Source organism: Panicum virgatum, chromosome 3K (assembly GCF_016808335.1).
Source record: "Panicum virgatum strain AP13 chromosome 3K, P.virgatum_v5, whole genome shotgun sequence".
In the NCBI taxonomy this organism is placed as follows: Eukaryota; Viridiplantae; Streptophyta; class Magnoliopsida; order Poales; family Poaceae; genus Panicum; species Panicum virgatum.
In genome coordinates, this window is record NC_053138.1 from 49,333,579 (window position 1) to 49,345,462 (window position 11,884).

Genomic DNA, 11,884 nt, shown 5'->3' on the forward strand with positions numbered 1-11,884 from the left:
CCTTCTGAAAACCATCGGCTATTTCTAGTCCGATGCTCTGAACTGTTTCTTGTTTGGTCATGGACCCATGACTCACCATGATCACTGGCCTAGACATCATATCTCCTAATCCTGCTGCCCACAAAATGGCAGAAGTCCCCTTCAAACTTTTTTCCAAGGCAAACTGCATAAACTGGGCACTTACATGAATCAGCACATGAAAACAAAAGGCCCAGTGACTGAAAAGGAACACACAGCCTTCTTAAATCTTTGGCTAGAGCACTTCATCTTCTGTGGTCCCTCTTTAGCTCCAACTAAGAATTATCTTCCCTTGGCCTATCACCTGGCCCATGGCAATCACACCGGCCTAGGCAAACTTTTTCTTGGAGAAACCTACAGATATCTCCATTTGATGACATCTAACTTGCTTAACCAAAAGAAACTAAGAACTGGAGGCCCTTGGTGGTTTATTCAGTTATGGGCACAACTGTACTTTCAGCACCAGATCCCAAACTTCCAAGGCCTGACCAAGAACTCTTTTGCTGATGAAAGTGGCAGACCAATTAGATGTACTAGTTATGGCCAAGCTTTATTTAGTCTCCCTGGCAGCAAACTGAATTCAGCAGATGCAGCAAACTGGTTCAGAATCTTCTACAAGGGACTGGACAATCCACTCTATTTCCCATTCACTGAATCTAAATCCTTTGAGAACCCAGCTGCCTTTAGACTAGATAATTTTGCCGATGACAACAGCACTCGGCATTTATACTCTTTAATGATCCGACCTGGCTTCCTTCCTGTTGGCATCAGCACCTCTAATAGAATTATCAAGCCAGGTTATGAATCTTACCAACCAGTCATAGCAGCTCGTCAATTTGGCCTAGGACAGGTCCCTCCCCACTTCCATATTCACCACTTGGCGGAGAGTAGAGTCGATCTGCCTGATGGTCTCACCAGCTCAAGATGCTACAGCATGTTCGATGATCTCCACATTCCAATACCAGCCGATCTGTCCTTTGATCCTTCATCAATCAATTTTAGCACATGGTGGGGAATGTGGAAAACCCATGTTTTCAGAAAAGCTCTAGGTCCTCGACTGCAGCAAATTGATCCTGAATATGTAATCCCCGAGGAAGAGGTACTGAATTTATACATTCATCCTTTCTGAATCCTCTATCCTTTTACTTGACTAATCCTGCTCACCCTGCTAGCAGCAACAAGATGGTCTGGAACCCATGACCAGCAACGGGGAGCCATTCCACTTTCTTCCAACTGCCCCTGACATACTCTTCTGTAAAGGATCACCATCAATGAAGAAAGTGATAATGACTATTCAGCCAGACTTACTTCAATCGGCTTCCAAACGAAGACAAGCTTCTGCAAGCGTTGCCCCCCGAGTCTTGACCAAGAAAAGGAAGATGATCACGAGGCAAATCATCAAGAAATCAGCACAAACTTCCCCGAGTCCATCAGAGTCCAACACCAACCAGGTAACTAAAATTTTTCCTTTATCGCATACACTTGTATTCTGGTTGACTGTAATCTTATTTTCAGGACGCAGCTGAAGACATCCTTGAAACCAGTTGCCCAGCACAACACGAAGTCATCGTTCATGAAGCTGACACTGGAGCAACCGAGACTTCAAATACTCTGACGCATGTGCATGACGAACAGGTTAACACAGTCGAAGCCCCTGTTGTTACCTCCAATCCAACCGGATCGGCTACACCTGAACTGATCATCACTTCTTGTTCAGAATAGGTAACTTTTAAGAGAACCATTTTTGAACCAGCCGATAGCTTCATAAATGCATCTTGCTCTAACTCCAGATATGTCCATAGGGCTTTGATATTTCAGGTTTGCTTTCCTTTGACCCGGCATCAATGGGTCTGACTATCCCTGGAGCAGAAACACCATCTTTGCAGCAATCGGCTAATTTGGCACATCAGCTTCAGCTCATCAAGGATCTATTATCTGCTCCGATCACTGCTCTGGTTGATGATTCTATCAAGATAAAATAAATTCTTGAGCAGATAGAATCCCAGCTTCCAGAATTACTTCGAGTCAAACTTTGGCCAACCGGCCATCATCCTTTCTTTCGGGCAGAGGTGAAGGCAGCTCAACAAAGAATAGAAGCACGTCGTTCTCAAGTCTCTCTGAAAACTGACATAGCTCAAAAGTGCAAAGCCCTCAACCAAAAGAAAGCAACTCTGGATGCTAAAGTTGATACCTCCGAGAACACAAGACAACTCAACCTGTTGGAAAAGGAACTGATGGAACTTGAAGAAAAGGTCCGCAATACCCAAAGACTAATCCAAGAGGAGAAAGCATCGATCGCAAACTCCAAGTAGGAAGCCCAAGAAATGACTGAACAAATACATGCAGAGTTTGCAGAGATAAGCACCTTGAGTCGGCAGATAGTACCAGGCGATGACAAGGACGACGAAGCAATCATAGCATGAGCTGAGGCTGTACGTGCAGAAGCCATCCATGCCACAGAAGGATTTCTGAACTAGTAGAACTATTCAGAAAACATTTGATGTCACCTGTTAAACCTGAAACTTGTACTTGTTTAAAACACCTTAAGTCGATGGTTCCACATCGGCTATCTTGCTTCTCATATTTTTACTAGCCAACTCAACGTGTTGGCCTCTCATTCATCATTTTTTTACTGGCCAACTCAACGTGTTGGCCTATATTATTTTTTTACCGGCCAACTCAACGTGTTGGCCTATCTCTCTTTTTTTTACCGGCCAACTCAACGTGTTGGCCTATCTCTCTTTTTTTTTTACCGGCCAACTCAACGTGTTAGCCTGTCATGATTTTATTTTTACTGGCCAACTTAACGTGTTGGCCTTTTCATGATTATAGCCAGATGGATCTCATCGGCTCTTGTTACTCGCTCTGCCACATGCTTGGGAAATACTTCTTGAGGTGTTGGCCATTGACAGAAACAGGAAACTTGACACCATCCAGCTCCTCAAGCATGTATGCATTCCCAGGCAAAACCTGATCAACCTTGTACGGCCCGTGCCAAGATGGAGACCATTTACCAAACTTTTTATCTTTAGTTCCCAACGGCAATACTGCCTCCCAAACCAAGTCTCCAACCTGGAAATTCTTTGGCTTGACCTTCTTGTTGTATGCACGAGCAACTTTAGCCTTGTTTTCCTTGATCTTCTCCAGCGACCAAAGCCTTAGCTCTGTCAGATCCTCCACATTATCGTTCATCAAGGCTGCATACTGTTCAGCAGATAGATCATTCTGAAACTCAACACGCCTTGATCCGGCCGTGATCTCCCATGGTAACACAGCGTCTTGGCCGTAGACTAAATGGTACGGCGATGTCTTGGTGGACCCGTGACATGAAATACGATATGCCCACAAAGCTTCTGACAACACCTCATGCCAGCGCCTAGGATATTCATCGATCTTTCTCTTTATGAGCTTGATGTGGCTCTGGTTGGATGCTTCAGCCTGTCCATTAGCTTGGGCATAGTATGGAGAAGATCTGATCAGCTTAATTCCCATATCATCGGCAAACTTCCTGAATTCCTCTGATATAAAAACCGATCCTCCATCGGTCGTAATAGTTTGAGGAATTCCAAATCTGTGAATGATGTGCTCTCTGACAAAGCTGATCACATCTTTTGACGCTACTGACCTCATGGGCACTGCCTCTACCCACTTTGTGAAATAATCTGTAGCAGCTAAGACCCACTGGTGACCCTTGCTAAATGACAGGTTAATCTGACCAATCATGTCCATGGCCCAACCTCTGAATGGCCACGATTTGATGATAGGATTCATTACTGATGCTGGCACTATCTGAATTTTGCCAAACCTCTGACATGCCTGACATCCCTTGTAATATTTGAAGCAATCTTCAAACATAGTGGGCCAATAATAACCCGATCGCCTAATCAGCCACTTCATCTTATGAGCTGATTGATGAGTACCACAGGCTCCTTCATGAACCTCATGTAAGAGCCGATTCGACTCTGCGGGTCCCAGACATTTAAGAAGTAGTCCTTCCAAGGTTCTGTAAAACATGTCATCCCCTATCAGAACATACTTCATAGCCTTGAGTCTTATCCTTCTGGGTGCCCCCCGAGCCGAATCCTTCAAGTAATTGAAGATATCGGCTCTCCAGTCTCCAGGTTCTAGAAACTGAACTTCTACGTCGATCCCATCGGCCGTTTCCTTGTATCCAGACGCCATCTGTGCCAAATCATTGGCTTCATTGTTCAGAGTCATGCGTATCCAGTGGAAATTGATGTACCTGAATTGTGACATCAACTCATGGCACTGCATCCATATCGGAAAAAGAGCCTCGCTCTCACATCTATATTCTTCCGTGAGCTGAGAAATCACCAGCTTTGAATCTCCAAATATTTCCACCGCTTCTGCACCAGCTTCGAGGAGCAATTCCATCCCTTTGCGAACGGCTTCATATTCCACCAAATTGTTAGTGCATGGGGCAGTCATCCTGATGGAGGAGTAAGTCGCCCCTCGAAGCGACACCAACAGAATTCCCACACCGTACCCATCATCACAAGCCGAGCCGTCAAAAAACATAGCCCAAGAACAAATAAATAGTACAGCAAGATCAGTGCTGATCCTGTCTGCAACAAGATCCGCCAGTGCCTGTCCTTTGACTATTTTCGCAGGCTGATATCGGATATCGAACTCTGATAATGCAAACATCCATTTTCCAAGCCGGCCTTTCAGGACAGGAGCCGACAGCATGTGCTTTATGACATCCGATTTGCATATGACAATTGTTTCCGCCGAGAGCAAAATATGATGAAGCTTTGTACATGTAAAGAATAAGCAAAGGCAAAGCTTCTCGATTTCAGGATACCTGGTCTCAGCATCTAACATGCATCTGCTGAGGTAGAAAACCACCCTCTCCTGGCCGTCGTGCTTCTAGACTAACACCGAAGTAATGGAAGTGTCACCCACGGATAGGTAGACATAGAATGGCCTATCTTGCTGAGCGGGAATCAACACTGGAGGCTTTGACAAATATTCTTTGATTTCATCGAAAGCTTGCTATTGTTCTGCCTCCCAGCGAAACTCATCATCGGACTTGATCTTTACTAAACCCATGAATGGTTCGATGCGCCCAGATAGATTAGAAATAAATCGTCTGACAAAGTTAATTTTACCGATGAGCTTCTGCAACTCTTTCTTCATAGTAGGCGGCTTCATCGTTTTCACAGCTTCTTAACTCTTCAAACCGATCTCGATTCCCCGTTCGTGCACTAGGAATCCCAAAAATTGACCGGCCGATACTCCAAAGGCACATTTCTTTGGGTTCATTTTGAGCCCAAACCTTCGAGTCCGCTCCAAGACTTGACGCAGATCTTCTAGATGACCCCTAGCTGATTTGGATTTGACCACGACATCATCAATATAAATTTCTACCAATTTACCGATGAGATCATGAAAAATGTAATTCATGGCACGTTGGTACATTGCACCGGCACTCGGTACTCGGTACAAGCCGACTGCGCCTGGTACTCGGTACACGGTCTTGTTCACGTCTTCTGGGGCCATGAAGATCTAGTTGTAGCCGGCATTACCGTCCATAAAACTCATCATTTTGTGGCCGGCAGCTGCATTGATCAATGTCTCTGCAACAGGCATCGGGTATTCGTCCTTTGGCGTCGCTCTGTTGAGATCTCTAAAATCGACGCAAACACGCCATCGGCCATCCTTCTTTTGTATCGGTACCACGCTAGAGATCCATTCTGCATACCGGCATGGCCTGATGAACCAAGCATCCAACATCTTCTCCACCTCTTTCTTAACTTCCTCTAGGACTTCGGCCTTCATCTGACGTGCTCGTTGCTGAAACGGCCGAAACCCTTTCTTGAGCGGGAGCCGATGTTCGACGATGCTTCTGTCTAGACCGGGCATCTCAGTGTAGTCCCACGCGAAACAATTCCGGTACTCTTTTAGCAGTGCAATCATCTCCTCACGCAAGACTGGATCCAACTTCTTGCTGATAAATGTCGGCCGTGGCTTATCCCCAGGACCGATGTCAACCTCTTCCAAATCATCAGCTGACGTGAACGCGTATCCCAGCTTGCCGTCGTCTGAAAAACCAGCTGCGAACGCAGGCGAGTCTTCGTTATCCACAAGATCAGCGGCAAACATAGGGAGATGACAAGAAAAATTATTTGGCCAACCGCACGGGCTGGCTGCTTCTATACTTCCATTATCATTCGAAACCAAATAGTCGATGAGTGGCCGACTGCCAGAGCAGGCCATCGTATGTACATAATGTAACAATTCCGACCCCAAATAGGATTTCTCTATTTTTTGGGGCCGGTCGCTGGGACCGGCCTCTCTATCTCTATTACACCCCGTAGCATGCCAGGATGTGTCTACTCTGTGAGGCCAGTGGATAAGACCAGCCTCAATCCGTTTTTTGTCGCTTCGATCCGATCACAATATTCCAGGGCGATCCCTGAGATCGGCTCTTGCCCTTTCACATCCCAGGCGTTCATGTCTATGAGCGAGACCTCGCTGGAGTCATCTGCACGGACCACCTCCACTTCATCGCCATCCCATTGGACGAGATACTAATGCATTGTGGAAGGGATACAATAGTTGGCGTGAATCCAATCTCTCCCAAGCAACACCGTGTATGTACTCTTGCTGTTGACGATGATGAATGAAGTCGGGATCGTCTTGCGGCCCACTGTCAACTCCACATTAAGAACCCCCATTGCCTTTGATGGTTGTCCGTTGAAATCATTGAGCATCAGTTGTCGGTCGAAACCCACCGGCGAGCAGCGACAGGCAACACGAAGAGCCGGGAGGTTGCCGGGGCGCTGGCAGGCACTGCTCCCTCGTCGACGGCCCGCAATTCCAGCACATGCCGCGGCTTGTGAAGACGCAGGGCGTGCCACCTGACCTATACCCGATCAAGAAGGTGCGAACGTGCTTGCAACGATTAGCCTGCATACACAAACACGTGAAAACATAAGTCCGAGCCGTGGTCGGCTCCCCGGGACAAGTCTTGCATCGGCTTTAAAGAGCCGATCGAGTCCCGGCGTTAGATTGGATCTACATCTATCCGGATATTGATAAATAAAGCGAATAACTATAAAGCTGCTTCAATTAAATCTAATTAATCTAATCCACGATGGTAAAAGTTTCACTGCTAGATCGGAACATCCTACATGTGACTGGGTCTAATGAACGTAACAGATAACTAAACCATAACCCAAAACAGAGGCCTAAGAACTAGCAAGAGCCGATTCCCGGAACAATCCCTATTAAGGCTAAGATAAAGCATCTAGTACACCACCGGATCATCCAACCCATTTGCAAGGCCTAATCTAACAGATATTACGCCAACTCTTAGAGATAAGAGCAAACCATAACAGCTTAGATCTACTAAACATAAAAGAAGCAGGGTGTTGCCTTTACGCAGCTAACTCTATGCAACGAGAGCTAGGATAAGATGATGACATGATCGCGTAAAGACAACATGATATTGCTAGATGATAAGCAACAAAGCACAACAGATCTACTAAAAGCCATGCTACGAACATCGAGATAACTAGCACTACTCGCCATCAAAAACGCTTCAATACTAGTAATACCAAGGTAAAAGCAAGAACAATGCTGCCCTGATCGCGAGAAGCGATCTGGGCAGCATAGCGCTTACTTGGATGAAACCCTAGGATTAGGGGTGGCGATGCGCCGAGATTGTTGTTTGCGAGTCGTGATGACGTTCCTCTTTCATGAATAACATAGGGTACATATTTATAGTCCGGAGACTTGGGAAACAATCTAAACTAATCTTGTCCCGATCGGACTCTATCTCTAATCTTAAACTAAATCTAAAGATACATGGCCCATGTGGCCCAAATGCTCACGCAGGAGCCGATTTATAAGCCCTCTTAATCTTCTGCTTTAAGCCCATCCTGCTTTCGGCCCATAAATTAACTCTATTAATTTACGACGATAACACATGCCCCCTGGTTTTGGCAATGATAGTTCCAAAATCACTCTGTCGCTTCATCTTCCCATTAATGCTCATTAAACACACTGCAACCACCAAGGAAGACGCAACATCTCTGCAACTGGCTTCTCGTAGAGTGTGAAACTGCCGATCCATCTTCCATCTTTTCACTATTTATTCTCACCCCGAATCGGCTCTTCTCCACAGCAAACTTCTTCTTCCTCCCAAAGCCAAGTAGCACAGAAAACCCCACTCCTCTGCCAACCATGGCGATCTCTTCTTCCTCTTCTCCCTCTTCTTCTTCTTCCCTTTCCGCCTCCTCCATCGATTCTATCTCGGAGAGCCGAGAGCCAACTCCCGAATGGGACCCAACAGCAGCCTACGAGGCACTGGCTCCTCTGCACCGGGATGCAGAGGAGTTCGACTTCGGGATTGCCTCCGAGGAGGACAAGCCCGAAACTGAAGGAGTGGAAAACCTCCAGTTCCTGTTCCAAGAGGAACTGGAGAGCAGCGAAGACGACGTCTTCTCTTGGGAGGGAGCCGACTCCTCCGAAGAGATCGACTCCTCCTCCAGCGACGACACGGCGGCAGGAGGAAACCCCCACCAATTCCTCAAAGCCCCCACGGAGGGGAGCGAAGAGGAAAGCAGCAGCGGCGGCGGACGAAGCAGCAGCAGTGCCGACGACGACGGCAACAGCGGCAACGATGACGACGATGACGATGGCGGAGATGCATCGGCGTGAAGCCCCAAGCGCCGTAGGCACTCAGATACCTATGATTGGTAGATGTAGGTAGCATCGTAGGGGTAGGATCACAAAGCTGAAGGATTAATTCCTTTGTAACAATCGACTTTTCCTTGTAATGATCTTTTATTAATGAAATCTATGTCCTTAATTCTGTGTGTCCGATTTACTTTCCAAAAAGCCGATGGCAACGCATCAGGCTTCTATAAATATCCAAGAGCCGATGAAATTCAAACTAGAAGCAACCCGCACAAGAGTAACACTTCCACCTTGAACCGAACTCGAAACAAGCTCTCAAATCCGAGCGTAATTCGAAAACCAAGCTCTACAAATTCGAGCAAGAACACTCCAAGCATCCGGAATTTGAATCAGAGCCCACAGCAACCAAACCCCAAGTCAACGGATCTGAACCATGGTAGACTCTGCAGCTCAGACAACAAATCCTATTGTTGATGATGCGGCAATCTGTGGCCTGTAACACCCGGTTTATAAAAGGACATAAACCGAGCAATCATATACGTGCCAGGATCAAGTCACACGTATATACAACAGAATGAACAGTATATCATAGCACATATCACGTTAAAAGACATATTAAAGCGAATACGAATGTTACTTATTACATTAATGACAAAATGTCTGATACAGCGGAAGCGAAGTACAAAATATGAATAAAGCTCTCCGAAGCTGAAGCAGGGCGCCACAGGGACGTCGACTGGGAGACGAACACCTAGAAGTCCTCGTAGTCCTGGTAGCGCTGGACGAACTCCCTCGTGTCGGCAGGAACTGAGCAGCAGTGGCGTAGCCAAGAGGAAAAAGTAGACAAGAGGCAAGGGTGAGTACACAACTTGTACTCAACAAGTATAACACAAACTATGAGGCTCTAAGGTTGGCTGACTCAACTGCATTAGCTTTTAAGTGTTGGCAAAATTTTATTAAAGCTATTTACTACGAGTTGATGAATTACCATTAACCCAGTTACATAGTAATTAGTCAGATTTAATTATGATACTACTGAGAACCAAACCAAAACCAAGCCACCAAGGTAACCCCGAGAAGCACCTCCCTCGTCGGAAGGAGATAACTCCACTAATCAAAAGGAGGATCTGGGCCGCTCATAACCGTGAGCACGGCTAGTATACCAGTTTTACACTCTGCAGAGGTTGCACATCTTTACCCACAAGTCATGAGCTACGCCAGTTGTTCATCACACATCCTTAGGTGAGATGGCCAGCGACTCACTACGAGGCCTTTACAAAGAATCTCGTTGGTAAGGCGTAACCGCGAGAGTTAGGTCGGCGACGATGGGGCCCACCTCCGGGGGTACAAGCACAGGAGCGCAATCCAAGCACAGACCAGCCGGAGGAACAGGGACCATTGAAGCTTACTACTCTTGCCCCGCAGGTAAGTTACTCCAAACCAAAAAGACCTAATTAATAAGCCAAGTCTATCCCATTCTAGCCTTGTGGTAGCGCTGTTGTCCCAGGTTGTCGCTCTATGAACCGGTCCTTATGGAGAGTGGCCAACCAGGCAGTAAGCACCGTGCTGGCCCCCTAAACCATGTTTCTAACAAAAGCCAATTTTAACGAGACGTGAGCCACTCAAGCCACACAGAGTGCCACTCTCAGAATTAAATTCAAGTAAACCATTAATCAAATTAATTAAAAAGGACCAGAGTGTGTTGTAGCGCAGCAACCTAGCACAACTAACCAAAATGCAACCCAAAGGTATATATAAAGGATATAAAGTGGCTAGGAAATCCTTATAGGCATACAATATTAAAATGCAGTATGAAATTGTAGTTAAAGTGATAGGTTGTTCATGTTATACTTGCCTTCCTCGTACTGCTCCTACTGCTGCTCAAAGTGCTCCGAAGACGGCTGCTCCGGGTACTGGTACTGGGGCTCCTGAGATGGATCAACGTCTACTCACGAACACATGGCCAAAACAAAGCACGAAAATAAGCATACAAACAAACATTAACAAAAACTAAGAAATAGTACATCAATACATAAAAACAGCACACTAAACTACTCTAATACTGTTCTACGCGTTACAACGATCGCGTGGACAAAAAGAACGCTAAAAACGGAGCTAAAACGCATAAACTAGGCCTAAAACAAGGTTCAGGGGCTTATTTGTAAGAAGACTGAAGTTTCAGGGGCTTTTCTGCTAAAACTGAGGGCCTGGACGTAAATACACATTAATTCTGGGGTCTAACATGCAAAAACATCAAGGTGGACGGCGGGTTCTAATTTTAAAGAGCTCAGGGTCTAAAACGTAAAAGTAAGGGCAGATCTGGAATTACTTTTCACCAGAGATGTACTGCGGGTTGATTTCTAATAAACCGAGGGTCTCTTTAGCAAAAGTACCAAGCCGAACCGGTATCTTTGGATCTCAGCCGTTGGATTGAAATCTGGTGGCTTAGATCTAATGCTACCCCGATCTAATCTCGAGCGTCGAAACCAGATCGGGCGGGCAGGGTAAAGCGGGTGCGGGAGGCGGCGGCGCTCGACCGGACCGGGCATCTGCGGCGGAGGGGTCGCCGGAGTGAGCGAATCCGGCGCTACAGAGCCCGGTTTGGGTCACGGTTTAGCGCAAAAGGACGAGCGAGGCGTGCGTGAACCTCCTGGGCACTTGTCGGGGCACGGGAAAACTCTGAGCGGTGCTAGCAGCTACGGCGGCGGTTCTGGACGGCGACGCTCGCCGGGGTGGCGTGTTCCGGGCTCGGATGCGGCCTACAGTCTAAGACCACAAGCGCAAAAGGAAAAGGGGTCGTGCTTGCGCTCACCTAGGGTCGTGGTTGGGCGGAGTCGCAGCGCAGGACGGCCGGCGACGCAGACTGGTGGCGGAGCGGGAGCAGAGCTCGTGATCCAGACGGCGCAAGGCTCCGCAAGGCTCCGGGGCTACTCGTTTCGATGAGTGGCGACTCTGTGACGCAACGCTGGGGGTCATCGAGGTACACGAAACGCCGGCATCGTGAAATCAGGCGGGCGGCGCAACCTTACCCGAGGCGGCGACCGGCTCAATTCCGGCGAGGTGGGCGACTGGGGTCGATGCAGAGGGCTCAGGGAGATTCGCTGGACCGCGGCGAAGCTATTGCGGGGCACGATGGAGTTCGTGCTGCAATGGGGCGGCGAGCTCACGGCAGAGCAGAGGGGCGGCGGTCCGGCGGAGC